The sequence below is a fragment of the Pongo abelii genome, chromosome 21 (assembly GCF_028885655.2).
Source record: "Pongo abelii isolate AG06213 chromosome 21, NHGRI_mPonAbe1-v2.0_pri, whole genome shotgun sequence".
Classification (NCBI taxonomy): Eukaryota; Metazoa; Chordata; class Mammalia; order Primates; family Hominidae; genus Pongo; species Pongo abelii.
In genome coordinates, this window is record NC_072006.2 from 49,862,768 (window position 1) to 49,878,032 (window position 15,265).

Genomic DNA, 15,265 nt, shown 5'->3' on the forward strand with positions numbered 1-15,265 from the left:
TCTGCCTATCAGTGAGAATCTTTGTGCGGCATTTCAGTTTTGGCTTTGATAAAACTGAGAAGAAGTACGTGAGCAGTAACACCCAGGAGGGTGTTTCTCACTATTATTAGCCCCTCCAATGCTCCAGGACCCACTCCATTGATTTCCCTTCTTCCTCTCCCCAGCTCAAGGATCTGGGTGGTTTTCTTTTTTCTTTTCTTTTTTTTTTTAATTGTTGTTGTTGTTGTTGTTGTTGGCTTCTGGAGTAAAGTTCCAGTCCCCAATCATCCTCCCTTCAACAACTCAGCTGCTATGACATCACCCCTATGGAATTTAAACTCACAGAACCTGAGTTCAATTCTTAGAGCAAATAGTTCTGAGGCACTTTCTAGTCCCCCATTTTACAGGGTGGGAAGAATTGAATCTCAAAGTAGGGAAAAAACTTCCACCTCCACCTCTCCACTTCTGGCTGAAATGGCCCTGAAAGACTCAGCTCTTCCCTACCCTTATTCATCATGCAATATCTACTCACCAATTCTTCTGAAGATTTCACTTTTGTTATCCCAGTGGCTCCAAACTTCTCTCCATCAAGCATGTATTTTATTTCTCCTTTTTATGCCCAATGTTTTGAAATATTCAATCCCAATAAAAGGGCATGTTTTAAGAAATAATTAGTAGTCCTTTCCCAATTTGGTGTTCCTCTTTGGAACTCTTAACTGAGGACATAAATTCCTCAGTTTATGTCCTCCTCAGTTTATGAGCTAGGAACCCTCCATGCAGGCTGTGAACCTGGTGGAGCTCTTCCTTGGTAAGTGTCCTCCTAGATGAAAACTCAGTGAGGCTACCACAGTCCCCCAAACACAGACAAAAACATTGCATTACTTGCAGCATCAGGAGATCCTCAAGCCTGAGAACTAAACATTTAGTTTTCTTCAGGGATTCTGACTTTTTAAAAAAGCCATGTTTTTATGTTGCCAGCCCCTGGCACCTCTCTGCAATAGGACTGGGAAAAGTCTTTTTGTTTTCCACCCACTCTTTATTTTGAAGCCCAGCCAGAATACATACAGTAATCTGAAAATTCCATTACAGGAAAAAACTCTTTCTTTCCATTCTCCTGACACTGGCAGAACCACAATGCCGAGGAGTATCAGCAATTGGACATCTGAGTAAAGCTGGCAGGAGACTCAGGATTTTACCAGACTCGCTAGGGGTAGAAAAGGGTTCCAGATGAGGAGTTTGGAGAATGTGTGACTCGACTCTCACTACCTTATCTGGTTCTGCCTCCTCCACTCCTCTGGCCATCACTCCCTGGGTGGGCACTGGCTTCTCACAAAGTACTTCCCTTTTCTTATAGCTCATACTCCTCTCATTGTAGAAATAAATTCTTCACAACTTTTTTTTAATTTTAGAAATTTGAAAAAAATACATTTGAAAAACAGAAAAGAACAAAGAGAAGTAATGAGATAGTAGTTATTCCTTACCTAGAGATAATAGCTGTTGATAATTTAGTACATGTCCAGATTTTTTTACTGTATCAATACATATATCATCTGAATTTATATCTAATCTTTACCTCTACTCATATATAATCTATATCTGTATATGTGTTTTTCATCAAATTTGCCTCAGATTATACGTGCTGTTTCTAACTTTTTTTCATTTAATCAAATATTGCAGAAATAATTTATTTTCTATAAAATGATTTTGGGAGCAAGTACTGTTTTCTTTATGTATACTGCACACAAGTACATAAATCATTAGTGGATTTTTACTACATACATGCCCATCTAGACACCACCCAGATCAAGAAAGAGATCATCAAATAATATTCCTCTTCTCTCATCCAAGAAAAGTCATCTCTATTTTAAATTTTATCACCATCAATTAGACTTGCCTATTTTAAACTTTATATAGATGGAATAATATAGTGTGTATTATTTTGTGTCTGGCTTCTTTTGCTCAACATCATGTTTGGAAAGTCCGTCTATATTGTGGATATTGTTCATTCAATTTCATTGTTATATTCCATTGAATGAATATAATATTTAATCCATTTCACTTTTGATAGATATTTGGATTGTCTCCAAGTTAGAGTCTTGTGACTGTTTCTGTGACCACTTTTATATATGGCACTGGGCATACATATAGATATTCCTGTTGGGTATATATCTAGAAGTGGAATTTTTGGGTCATAGGATATGCATATGTTCAGCTTTAGGAGATCTGCCAAACAGTTTTCCAAATTGGTTATATCAGTATACATTCTCATCAGCAGAATATGAGACTTCTAGTGATGCTGATTTTTCTGCAACATTTAGGTTTCTTAAAAAATCTTTTTTTTTTTTTTAGACGGAGTCTTGCTCTGTCGCCTAGGCTGGAGTGCAGTGGCGTGATCTCGGCTCACTGCAAGCTCCACCTCCCGGATTCATGCCATTCTCCTGCCTCAGCCTCCCAAGTAGCTGGGACTACAGGCACCCACCACCACACCCGACTAATTTTTTGTATTTTTAGCATAGACAGGGTTTCACCATGTTAGCCAGGATGGTCTCGATCTCCTGACCTCATGATCCACCCACCTCGGCCTCCCAAAGTGCTGGGATTACAGGCATGAGCCACCATTCTCTGCCTTTAAAAATATTTTTCATTTTAGCCCTTCTGTTATGTGTGTGTTTTGTGATTTGAATTTGCATTTTCTTGATAACTAATCAAGTTGGGCACCTTTTTATTACCTTTTATTGAACATTTAGATATTGTCTTTTATAAATTGCCTGGTTGAATCTTTTGGCTCATTTTTCAATTTTGTGCCCTTTTCTTATTTATTACGCATTCTTATATACCCTGGATATGAGTCCCTTGATAGATATGTGTATTACAAATATCTTCTCTCACTCTGTAATTTGCTTTTTCACTCTCTTTTATTTATTTTTTAATAAATTATTAATTTAATGTAGTTCAATTCATCCATCTTTTCCCCTATGGTTAGTATTTTTGTTTCCCATTTAAGAAGGATTTCCTGCCCCAAAGTTATTAAGATATACTTCAGTGTTATCTTCTAGCATCTTACGTTATATTTTTGACATTTAAATCTATAGTGTAACTTACAGATTTAAATATATACTTTAAATGTATGTTTTTACTTCATCCTTTTTTCTTTTTATTATTTTCTTCCTTCTAACTTCCACTGTGATTTTTCTTTTTTTTTGTTCTGCCAATTTTTGCTTAATATATTTGATGCCGTATTACTAGATAAATCACATTTCAAACTACTATTTGTTTGTGGTGGATTGACAATTTCATCATCATGAAATGTCCGGTTTTATCTCTAATAATGCTTCTTGCTTTAAAGGCTACTTTGTCTGATATTAACATATTCATACTCACAGTCTTTTGTTAGCATTTGCATAGTATACTTGCTTACATCCTTCAACTTTCAAACTTTAAGTTAGATCTTTCAAACCTTATATTTAAGATAGATGTCTTAAGTTGCATTTGTTTTTGTTTATTCACTCTGACAGTCTTTGTCTTTTATTTGGAATATTAGGTCTGTTTGTATTTAATGCAATAAATGATATATTTGGGTTTGTATCAACCAATTACTATGCAATTTCTGTTGTCCAACAGCTGTTCTATTTTTCTTTTTATGCTTCTTGCACTTTGGATTAATCAAGCTTTTTTCCTATAATTTCATTAACACTGCCCCCCTCATTGACTTGTTAGTTATTTATTCTTTTACATTACAAAATTCATCTTGGACTTATTAGGGTACAAAATAAAATTTGCATCCCAGGCAATGCAACAATTTTCAAACACTTTACCTCCAAGTACTCACATCTTTTGTGTTTTTTTTAATGTACTATAATTCTACGTAAATCTAAATTCCATGGAAATTACTATTGACTGTATAATCAATAGTAACTTAAATAAAGATATCTCAACTTTGGCCCTGTTGATGTTTTGGGCCATATAATTGTTTGTTGTAAAAGGCTGTTCCACGCATTACGGATGTTTAGCAGCATCCTTGGTCTCTATCCACTAGATGTCAGTAGCACCAACCCCCAAGTTGTGCAATTAAAAATGTCTTCAAACATTGCCAAATGTCCCCTAGTGGGCACAATTGTCCTGACTTGGGAACCACAGATTAGATTTACCTACATATTTTTCCTTTCTGTTTTTCTTCATTCCTTCTTCCATTATCTTGTTCATCATTTGCCTGCATAAATCTCTGATATTTCATTTCTTTTCTTTTCTTTTTTTTTTTTTTTTTTTGAAACAGAGTCTCACTCACCCAGGCTGGAGTGCAGTGGCATGATCTTGGCTCACTGCAACCTCCATCTCCTGGGTTCAAGCAATTCTCCTGCCTCATCCTCCCATGTAGCTGGGACTACAAGCATGTGCCACCACACCCAGCTAATTTTTGTATTTTTAGTAGAGACGAGGTTTCACCATGTTGGCCAGGCTGGTCTTGAACTCCTGACCTCAAGTGATGCACCCGCCTTGGCCTCCCAAAGTGCTGGGATTACAGGTGTGAGCCACTGTGCCTGGCCTGATATTTCTTTCCATGTGAAAGTGCTGGTGATGAATTTTCTCAGTCTTTCTCTGAAAATACCTTAGTTCTGGTCTTATTTTTGAAAGATTTTTTTCTTAGGTATAGAATTCTAGGTTAGCATTATTTTACATCAGCAAGTTGAAGATATCATTCCATTGTCTTCTCCCTTTCATTATTTCCATTGGGAAGACAGCTATCAGTCTTATTGTTATTCTTAAAAAGGCATGTCTTTTTTTCTGTCAGATTTTAAGATTTTTCTCTTTGCTTTGGCTTCAAGTAAAATTAAAACAGATATACCTACATATGGTTTTACTGTGATGTGCCTAGGTGTTCACTGGTCTTAGGGGGCTTCTTTAATATGTAGCTTGATATCTTATATCAGTTTACCAAATTCTCAGCCATTTTCCCTTTCTTTGCTCTATTCTGTCTTTCTTCTCCTTCTGGATCTCCAATTACACATATGTTAGTTCTCTCACTATATGCTATATATCACATTCATTCTCTTCTATACTTTTTAGTATTATTTTCCTCTCCCTGTTTTAGTCTGGATATGTTCTGCTAACTTATCTTTCAGTTCGATCAACCTCTCTTCAGCTGGGTCCAGGCTTCTCTAAATAGCATACACTGATTATTTTATTTTTATCATTGTATTTTTATTTTTAGAATTTTGATTATTTTCTTTTTTATTATAATGAGTCTCTTGAATACAGCACACAGGTGGATTTTGACTCTATCTGGCTTGCCACTCTGTCTTTAAATTGGGGGCATTTAACCCATTTACATTTAATGTTAATATTGTTATGTGTGAATTTGATCCTGATATCATGATGCCTGTTGGTTATTTTGCAGACCTGTTTATGCATTTGCTTCATAGTATCACTCATCTGTGTATTTCAGTGTGTTTTTTGTAGTGGCTGGTATTGGTTTTTCCTTCCATGTTTAGTGCTTCCTTCAGAAGCTCTTGGAAGGCAGACCTGGTGGTGACAAATTCCCTCAGCATTTGCTTGTCTGAAAGAGATTTTATTTCTCCTTCACTTAGGAAGCTCAGCTGGGCCAAATATTAAATTCTAGGTTGGAAATTATTTGCTTTAAGGGTGTTTAAAATTGGCCCCCGATCTCTTCTGGCTTGTAGGGTTTCTGCTGAGACGTCTGCTGTTAGTCTGATGGGCTTCCCTTTACAGGTAACCTGGCCCTTCTCTCTGGCTGCCCTTAACATTTTTTTTTTTCATTTTGACCTTGGAGAATCTGATGATTATGTGTCAGGGCTGATCTTCTCATGGAGTATTTTACTGGGGTTCTCTGGATTTCCTGAATTTGAATGTTGACCTGTCTTGCTAGGTTGGGTGAGTTTTCCTGGATGATACACTGAAGTGTATTTTCCTACTTGGTTTCAGTCTCCCAGTCTCTTTCAAGTACCCCTATCATTTGTAGGTTCAGTCTTTTAACATAGTCCCATAGTTCTTGGAGGTTTTGTTCATTCCTTTTCATTCTTTTTTTCTCTAATCTTGTCTGCCTGCCTTACTTCAGCAAGATAGTCTTCAAGCTCTGATATCCTTTCTTCCACTTGGTCTATTCAGCTATTGATACTTGTGTTTGCATTATGAAGTTGTCGTGTTGTGTTTTTCAGCTCCATCAGATCATTTATGTTCCTCTCTAAAGTGGTTATTCTGATTAACAGCGCCTGTGATGTTTTATCATAGTTCTTAGCTTCTTTGCTGTGAGTTAGAACATAATCCTTTAGCTTGGTGAAGTTTGTTATTACCCATCTTCCTAAGCCTACTTCTGTCAATTCATCCATCTCAGTCTCAGCCCAGTTCTGTGCCCTTGCTAGAGATGTGTTGCAACTCTCTGAAGGAGAAGAGGCACTCTGGCTTTTTGAGTTTTCAGCATTTTTTCTCATCTTCATGGGTTTATCTACCTTTGATCTTTGGGGCTGCTGACATTTGAATGGAGTTTTTTGTGGTGCCTTTTTCATTGATGCTGTTGCATTCTGTTTGCTTTTATTTTAGCAGTCAGGCTCCTCTTCTGCAGGGCAGCTGCAGTTTGCTTGTGGTCCACTCCAGTCCTTATTTGCCTGGGTCCTTCCCATCCCTGGAGTTATCACCAGTGGAGGCTGCAGACCAGCAAAGATGCCAAGCTGCTCCTTCCTCTGAGAGCTCTGTCTTAGAGGGGCACTGGCCTGATGCCAGCTGAAACACTCCTGCATGAGGTGTGTGGAAACTCCTGTTGAGAGGTCTCACTTAGTCAGGAGGAGCAGGGTCAGAGACCTGCTTAAATAAGCAGTGTTTCTGCCCCTTGAAGGGGTGGGTGTGCCACACTGGGGGAATCGCCCTCATCTGAGCTGCCCTGACTCTACAGAGCCAGTAGGCAGAAAAGACAGATCATTGATCCACAATACCACAGCTGTCCCTCCTCCTAGGAGCTCCTCTCAGGGTTATCAGTGCCCCATCCATAAACCCCTGGCTGGGGATACTGAGATTCCCACTGGGAGGCCCCACCCAGCACTTTGGGAGGCCGAGGCAGGCAGATCACTTGAGGTGAGGAGTTGAAGACCAACCTGGCTAACATGGTGAAACCCCATCTCTACTAAATATACAAAAATTAGCCAGACGCGGTGGCATGCACCTGTAATCCCAGCTACTTGGGAGGCTGAGGCATGAGAATTGCTTGAACCTGGGCAATGGAGGTTGCAGTGAGCTGAGATCGTGCCACTGCACTCCAGCCTGGATGACAGAGTGAGACTCCATCTCAAAAATAAATAAATTAATTAACCCTAATGAATAAAGCTTTAATTGTGGGGCATTCAGATAATGGAAAATTGTCCTTAGTTAGGGGGACTTCTGAAAGTCCTTCTCATTTTGTCCCTGTTGACACAAGCAACCTTGCCTTTGCTTGGCATGAAGCCCAGCCGCAGGGCCTAGGCACAGAGATCAGCTCACTAACTATTCTGTTGATGCAACAGCATCACTGGATGTCTCATATCTGAGATACTGCTGATCTGTTCTCATCTTGGTTTGGGCACAAACCATGCAGATGGGACATTAGTGATGTTCTGATGATACAGTGTCCCAGGCAGCAAAAGCAATAAGTTAGGAAGAGGTTGATCTGAGTGAGGGTAGGAATAGGGCATGGAGTGATGCTCTGGATTCTTGGCCTCTGCACTTAGCACAAAGGAGGAGTGTCTGGAGCAGACTGACAAGGAACAAAATAGTTCCAGGAGATAGGGGCCATGCTGCTGTTTATTTGGGTTGAAACACACCAGCCTAGATTTTTTTTTTTTGAGATGCAGTCTTGTTCTGTCACTCAGGCTGGAGTGCAGTGTCGCAATCTCCGTTCACTGCAACCTCCGCCTCCCAGGTTCAAGTGATTCTCTTGCCTCAGCCTCCCAAGTAGCTGGGATTACAAGCATGTGCTACCACGCCTGGCTACTTTTTGTGTTTTAGTAAAGATGAGGTTTCACCATATTGGTCAGGCTGGTCTCGAACTCCTGGCCTCAGGTGGTCTGCCCGCCTCAGCCTCCCACAGTGCTGGGATTACAGATGTGAGCCACCATGTCCGGCCCCAATCCTTTCCTGTTTCTCAAGGCCATGTTTACATCTAGCATGCCCCAGGGACCCTACTCTGAACCTCTCACCATCAACTTCCTCTCTACCCTCTCCCCTTAACTCATAGGTACTGACTGTGAGTCCCCTTATGCTTTGTTATCATGCTCTACTCTGGACTTGACTTGTCTATGTTATAAAACTTATAATGCTGAAAGTCATGTAGCTACCTTATCCATCTGTGCATGAATACCTAGTCCCTTTTCCTATAGAGAGGTATCAACCCAGGCACACAGTAGCAATTTTATAACCTCTTGTTGATTACTTAATGGAAGTTATTAAATTTTAAAATAAGCCTATTACAGGTTATGTGGATCCTGAAAGAGTGAATGACCACTAGTGGAAATGAAATCAACTAGGCAAAAAGGACAAATCTAATCCTTCTTAAACCGAGGAACAGGTAATAGTACCTTTGAGTACTGCTACTTTGAAGGCTATCCTTCCATGAAGGAAATTAAGGACAACTAGGGGAAACAGAGGAAGGGTCTTAAGAAAGGAAAAAAAAGGGAAAGGATAAATGGAGAAGTAAGTTGAGGGCACCTGTGGATCAGTTATGGGGATATGCCCATATATGGGTGGTTGCTTCCAGATATTGGGTACATTTAGAAGGGAGAGGTCTTTGGGGACCTGGTTGAGAAAAAGTGGCTATGTGATGAGTGGCAGAGATGGGAAGTCAGTGAAGAAGTCAGAGCTCTTGGACAGAAAGAAGAGTCAGGTACATGGCTTTAATGAGGGAAGCTAAAGGTGCTGGAGATGGAGTAGTAGAAGCAGAAATCCTAGGTCTGCTTGATTGGAATTCAAGGCTGGGATATTCTCTCCCATGGAAGTGGGTCTGGATGAAGCAAGGAGGTAACCCTGTCTCCCTCTCTTCCTTTCCCATCTCCCACTGATGGATCAGAAGGCCAGGTAACCTTGGCCATTTGCTTCTCTGTCCAGGCACATCTCTCTCTGGTCAATGTAGAAATCCATATATGAATCCATTTGGAAGTACCTGAATAATAATCCACCTGTTGGGATTGTGTCAGGGTAGGTAGGTATGTACAACAGGCTGAGGAACCTTGAGAATCTACCCTTTTCAAACTTAACAACCCTTCTAGACTCCAGAATCCATGGATTGAACTGCTTCTTAAGAAAGCATCCTCTTTGTACTCTCCAAGTCCTGTGTTTGCTTAAACTCACTGCCTTTGCCTGATCAGCTCCTGTGGTCTCCCACAGGATCCACAGCGTGCTGGCCTCTGGAGCTTCCCTATTTCCCCTTGAACAAAATGAAATCTACTTTTTTTTTTTATTTTTTTACTTTTTAAAAAATTATTATAATTTAAGTTTTAGGGTACATGTGCACAATGTGCAGGTTAGTTACATATGTATACATGTGCCATGCTGGTGTGCTGTACCCATTAACTCACCATTTAGCATTAGGTATATCTCCTAATGCTATCCCACCCCACAACAGTCCCCAGAGTGTGATGTTCCCCTTCCTGTGTCCGTGTGTTCTCATTGTTCAATTCCCATCTATGAGTGAGAACATGTGGTGTTTGGTTTTTTGTCCTTGTGATAGTTTACTGAGAATGATGATTTCTAATTTCATCCATGTCCCTACAAAGGACATGAACTCATCATTTTTTATGGCTGCATAGTATTCCATGATGTATATGTGCCACATTTTCTTAATCCAGTCTATCATTGTTGGACATTTGGGTTGGTTCCAAGTCTTTGCTATTATGAATAGTGCCACAATAAACATACGTGTGCATGTGTCTTTATAGCAGCATGATTTATAGTCCTTTGGGTATATACCCAGTAATGGGATGGCTGGGTCAAATGGTATTTCTAGTTCTAGATCCCTGAAGGATCGCCACACTGACTTCCACAATGGTTGAACTAGTTTACAGTCCCACCAACAGTGTAAAAGTGTTCCTATTTCTCCACATCCTCTCCAGCACCTGTTGTTTCCTGACTTTTTAATGATCACCATTCTAACTGGTGTGAGATGGTATCTCATTGTGGTTTTGATTTGCATTTCTCTGATGGCCAGTGATGATGAGCATTTTTTCATGTATCTTTTGGCTGCATAAATGTCTTCTTTTGAGAAGTGTCTGTTCATATCCTTTGCCCACTTTTTGATGGGGTTGTTTGTTTTTTTCTTGTAAATTTGTTGGAGTTCATTGTAGATTCTGGATATTAGCCCTTTGTCAGATGAGTAGGTTGCAAAAATTTTCTCCCATTTTGTAGGTTGCCTGTTCACTCTGATGGTAGTTTCTTTTGCTGTGCAGAAGCTCTTGAGTTTAATTAGATCCCATTTGTCAATTTTGGCTTTTGTTGCCATTGCTTTTGGTGTTTTAGACATGAAGTCCTTGCCCATGCCTGTCCTGAATGGTAATGCCTAGGTTTTCTTCTAGGGTTTTTATGGTTTTAGGCCTAACATTTAAGTCTTTAATCCATCTTGAATTAATTTTTGTATAAGGTGTAAGGAAGGGATCCAGTTTCAGCTTTCTACATATGGCTAGCCAGTTTTCCCAGCACCATTTATTAAATAGGGAATCCTTTCCCCATTGCTTGTTTTTCTCAGGTTTGTCAAAGGTGAGATAGTTGTAGATATGCAGCATTATTTCTGAGGGCTTTGTTCTGTTCCATTGATCTATATCTCTGTTTTGGTACCAGTACCATGCTGTTTTGGTTACTGTAGCCTTGTAGTATAGTTTGAAGTCAGGTAGCGTGATGCCTCCAGCTTTGTTCTTTTGGCTTAGGATTGACTTGGCGATGCGGGCTCTGTTTTGGTTCCATATGAACTTTAAAGTAGTTTTTTCCAATTCTGTGAAGAAAGTCATTGGTAGCTTGATGGGGATGGCATTGAATCTATAAATTACCTTGGGCAGTATGGCCATTTTCACGATATTGATTCTTCCTATCCATGAGCATGGAATGTTCTTCCATTTGTTTGTATCCTCTTTTATTTCATTTAGCAGTGGTTTGTAGTTCTCCTTGAAGAGGCCCTTCACGTCCCTTGTAAGTTGGATTCCTAGGTATTTTATTCTTTTTGAAGCAATGTGAATGGGAGTTCACTCATGATTTGGCTCTCTGTTTGTCTGTTATTGGTGTATAAGAATGCTTGTGACTTTTGCACATTGATTTTGTATCCTGAGACTTTGCTAAAGTTGCCTATCAGCATAAGGGGATTTTGGGCTGAGATGATGGGGTTTTCTAGATATACAATCATTTCATCTGCAAACAGGGACAATTTGACTTCCTCTTTTCCTAACTGAATACCATTTATTTCCTTCTCATGCCTGATTGCCTTGGCCAGAACTTCCAACTTTATGTTGAATAGGAGTGGTGAGAGAGGGCATTCCTGTCTTGTGCCAGTTTTCAAAGGGAATGCTTCCAGTTTTTGCCCATTCAGTATGATATTGGCTGTGGGTTTGTCATAGATAGCTCTTATTATTTTGAGATACATCCCATCAATACCTAATTTACTGAGAGTTTTTAGCATGAAACATTGTTGAATTTTGTCAAGGGCCTTTTCTGCATCTATTGAGATAATCATGTAGTTTTTGTCTTTGGTTCTGTTTATATGCTGGATTACATTCATTGATTTGTGTATATTGAACCAGCCTTGCATCCCAGGGATGAAGCCCACTTGATCATGATGGATAAGCTTTTTGATGTGCTGCTGGATTCGGTTTGCCAATATTTTATTGAGGATTTTTGCATCAATGTTCATCAAGGATATTGGTCTAAAATTCTCTTTTTTGGTTGTGTCTCTGCCCAGCTTTGGTATCAGGATGATGCTGGCCTCATAAAATGAGTTAGGGAGGATTCCCTCTTTTTCTATTGATTGGAATAGTTTCAGAAGGAATGGTACCAGTTCCTCCTTGTACTGCTGGTAGAATTCGGCTGTGAATCCATCTGGTCCTGGACTCTTTTTGGTTGGTAAGCTATTGATTATTGCCACAATTTCAGATCCTGTTATTGTTCTATTCAGAGATTCAACTTCTTCCTGGTTTAGTCTTGGGAGAGTGTATGTGTCGAGGAATTTATCCATTTCTTTTAGATTTTCTAGTTTATTTGCCTAGAGGTGTTTCTAGTATTCTCTGATGGTAGTTTGTATTTCTGTGGGATTTGTAGTGATATCCCCTTTATCATTTTTTATTGCGTCTATTTGATTCTTCTTTCTTTTTTTCTTTATTAGTCTTGCTAGCAGTCTATCAATTTTGTTGATCCTTTCAGAAAACCAGCTCCTGGATTCATTAATTTTTTGAAGGGTTTTTTTTGTCTCTATTTCCTTCAGTTCTGCTCTGATTTTAGTTATTTCTTGCCTTCTGCTAGCTTTTGAATGTGTTTGCTCTTGCTTTTCTAGTTAATTGTGATGTTAGGGTGTCAATTTTGGATCTTTCCTGCTTTCTCTTGTGGGCATTTAGTGCTATAAATTTCCCTCTACACACTGCTTTGAATGTGTCCCAGAGATTCTGGTATGTTGTGTCTTTGTTCTCGTTGGTTTCAAAGAACATCTTTATTTCTGCCTTCATTTCGTTATGTACCCAGTAGTCATTCAGGAGCAGGTTGTTCAGTTTCCATGTAGTTGAGCAGTTTTGAGTGAGTTTCTTAATCCTGAGTTCTAGTTTGATTGCACTGTGGTCTGAGAGACACTTTGTTATAATTTCTGTTCTTTTACATTTGCTGAGGAGAGCTTTATTTCCAACTATGTGGTCAATTTTGGAATAGTTGTGGTGTGGTGCTGAACAAAATGTATATTCTGTTGATTTGGGGTGGAGAGTTCTGTAGATGTCTATTAGGTCTGCTTGGTGCAGAGCTGAGTTCAATTCCTGGGTATCCTTGTTAACTTTCTGTCTCGTTGATCTGTCTAATGTTGACTGTGGGGTGTTAAAGTCTCCATTATTATTGTGTGGGAGTCTAAGTCTCTTTGTAGGTCACTCAGAACTTGCTTTATGAATCTGGGTGCTCCTGTATTGGGTGCATATATATTTAGGATAGTTAGCTCTTCTTGTTGAATTGATCCCTTTACCATTATGTAATGGCCTTCTTTGTCTCTTTTGATCTTTGTTGGTTTAAAGTCTGTTTTATCAGAGACTAGGATTACAACCCCTGTCTTTTTTTGTTTTCCATTTGCTTGGTAGATCTTCCTCCATCCTTTTATTTTGAGCCTATGTGTGTCTCTGCACATGAGATGGGTTTCCTGAATACAGCACACTGATGGGTCTTGACTCTTTATCCAATTTGCCAGTCTGTGTCTTTTAATTGGAGCATTTAGTCCATTTACATTTAAAGTTAATATTGTTATGTGTGAATTTGATCCTGTCATTATGATGTTAGCTGGTTATTTTGCTCATTAGTTGATGCAGTTTCTTCCTAGTCTCAATGGTCTTTACATTTTGGCATGATTTTGCAGCAGCTGGTACCGGTTGTGCCTTTCCATGTTTAGTGTTTCCTTCAGGAGCTCTTTTAGGGCAGGCCTGGTGGTGACAAAATCTCTCAGCATTTGCTTGTCTGTGAAGTATTTTATTTATCCTTCACTTATGAAGCTTAGTTTGGCTGGATATGAAATTATGGGTTGAAAATTCTTTTGTTTAAGAATGTTAAATATTGGCCCCTGCTCTCTTCTGGCTTGTAGAGTTTCTGCAGAGAGATCAGCTGTTAGTCTGATGGGCTTCCCTTTGTGGGTAACCCAACCTTTCTCTCTGGCTGCCCTTAACATTTTTTCTTTCATTTCACCTTTGGCGAATCTGACAATTATGTGTCTTAGAGTTGCTCTTCTCGGGGAGTATCTTTGTGGTGTTCTCTGTATTTCCTTAATCTGAATGTTGGCCTGGCTTGCTAGATTGGGGAATTTCTCCTGGAAAATATCCTGCAGAGTGTTTTCCAACTTGGTTCCATTCTCCCCGTCACTTTCAGGTACACCAATCAGACGCAGATTTGGTCTTTTCACATAGTCCCATATTTCTTGGAGGCTTTGTTCTTTTTATTCTTTTTTCTCTAAACTTCTCTTCTCACTTCATTTCATTCATTTCATCTTCCATCACTGATACCCTTTCTTCCAGTTGGTTGCATCAGCTCCTGAGGCTTCTGCATTCTTCACATAGTTCTCGAGCCTTGGCTTTCAGCTCCATCAGCTCCTTTAAGCACTTCTCTGTATTGGTTATTCTAGTTATACATTCATCTAAAGTTTTTTCAAAGTTTTCAACTTCTTTGCCTTTGGTTTGAATTTCCTCCTGTAGCTCGGAGTAGTTTGATCATCTGAAGCCTTCTTCTCTCAACTCGTCAAAGTCATTCTCCGTCCAGCTTTGTTCCGTTGCTGGTGAGGAACTGCGTTCCTTTGGAGGAGGAGAGGCGCTCTGATTTTTAGAGTTACCAGTTTTTCTGCTCTGTTTTTTCCCCATTTTTGTGGTTTTATCTACCTTTGGTCTTTGGTGATGGTGACGTACAGATGGGTTTTTGGTGTGGATGTCCTTTCTGTTTGTTAGTTTTCCTTCTAACAGACAGGACCCTCAGCTGCAGGTCTGTTGGAGTTTGCTAGAGGTCCACTCCAGATCCTGTTTGCCTGGGTATCAGCAGCAGTGTCTGCAGAACCATGGATTTTCTTGATCTGCGAATGCGGCTGTCTGATCGTTCCTCTGGAAGTTTTGTCTCAGAGGAGTACCCGGCCGTGTGAGGTGTCAGTCTGCCCCTACTGGGGGGTGCCTCCCAGTTAGGCTGCTCGGGGGTCAGGGGTCAGGGACCCACTTGAGGAGGCAGTCTGCCCATTCTCAGATCTCCAGCTGCATGCTGGGAGAACCACTGCTCTCCTCAAAGCTGTCAGACGGGACATTTAAGTCTGCAGAGGTTACTGCTGTCTTTTTGTTTGTCTGTGCCCTGCCCCCAGAGGTGGAGCCTACAGAGGCAGGCAGGCCTCCTTGAGCTGTGGTGGGCTCCACCCAGTTTGAGATTCCCGGCCACTTTGTTTACCTAAGTGAGCCTGGGCAATGGCGGGCACCCCTCCCCCAGCCTCGCTGCTGCCTTGCAGTTTGATCCCAGACTGCTGTGCTAGCAATCAGTGAGACTCTGTGGGCGTAGGACCCTCTGAGCCAGGTGCAGGATATAATCTCCTGGTGCGCCGTTTCCTAAGCCCATTGGAAAAGCGCAG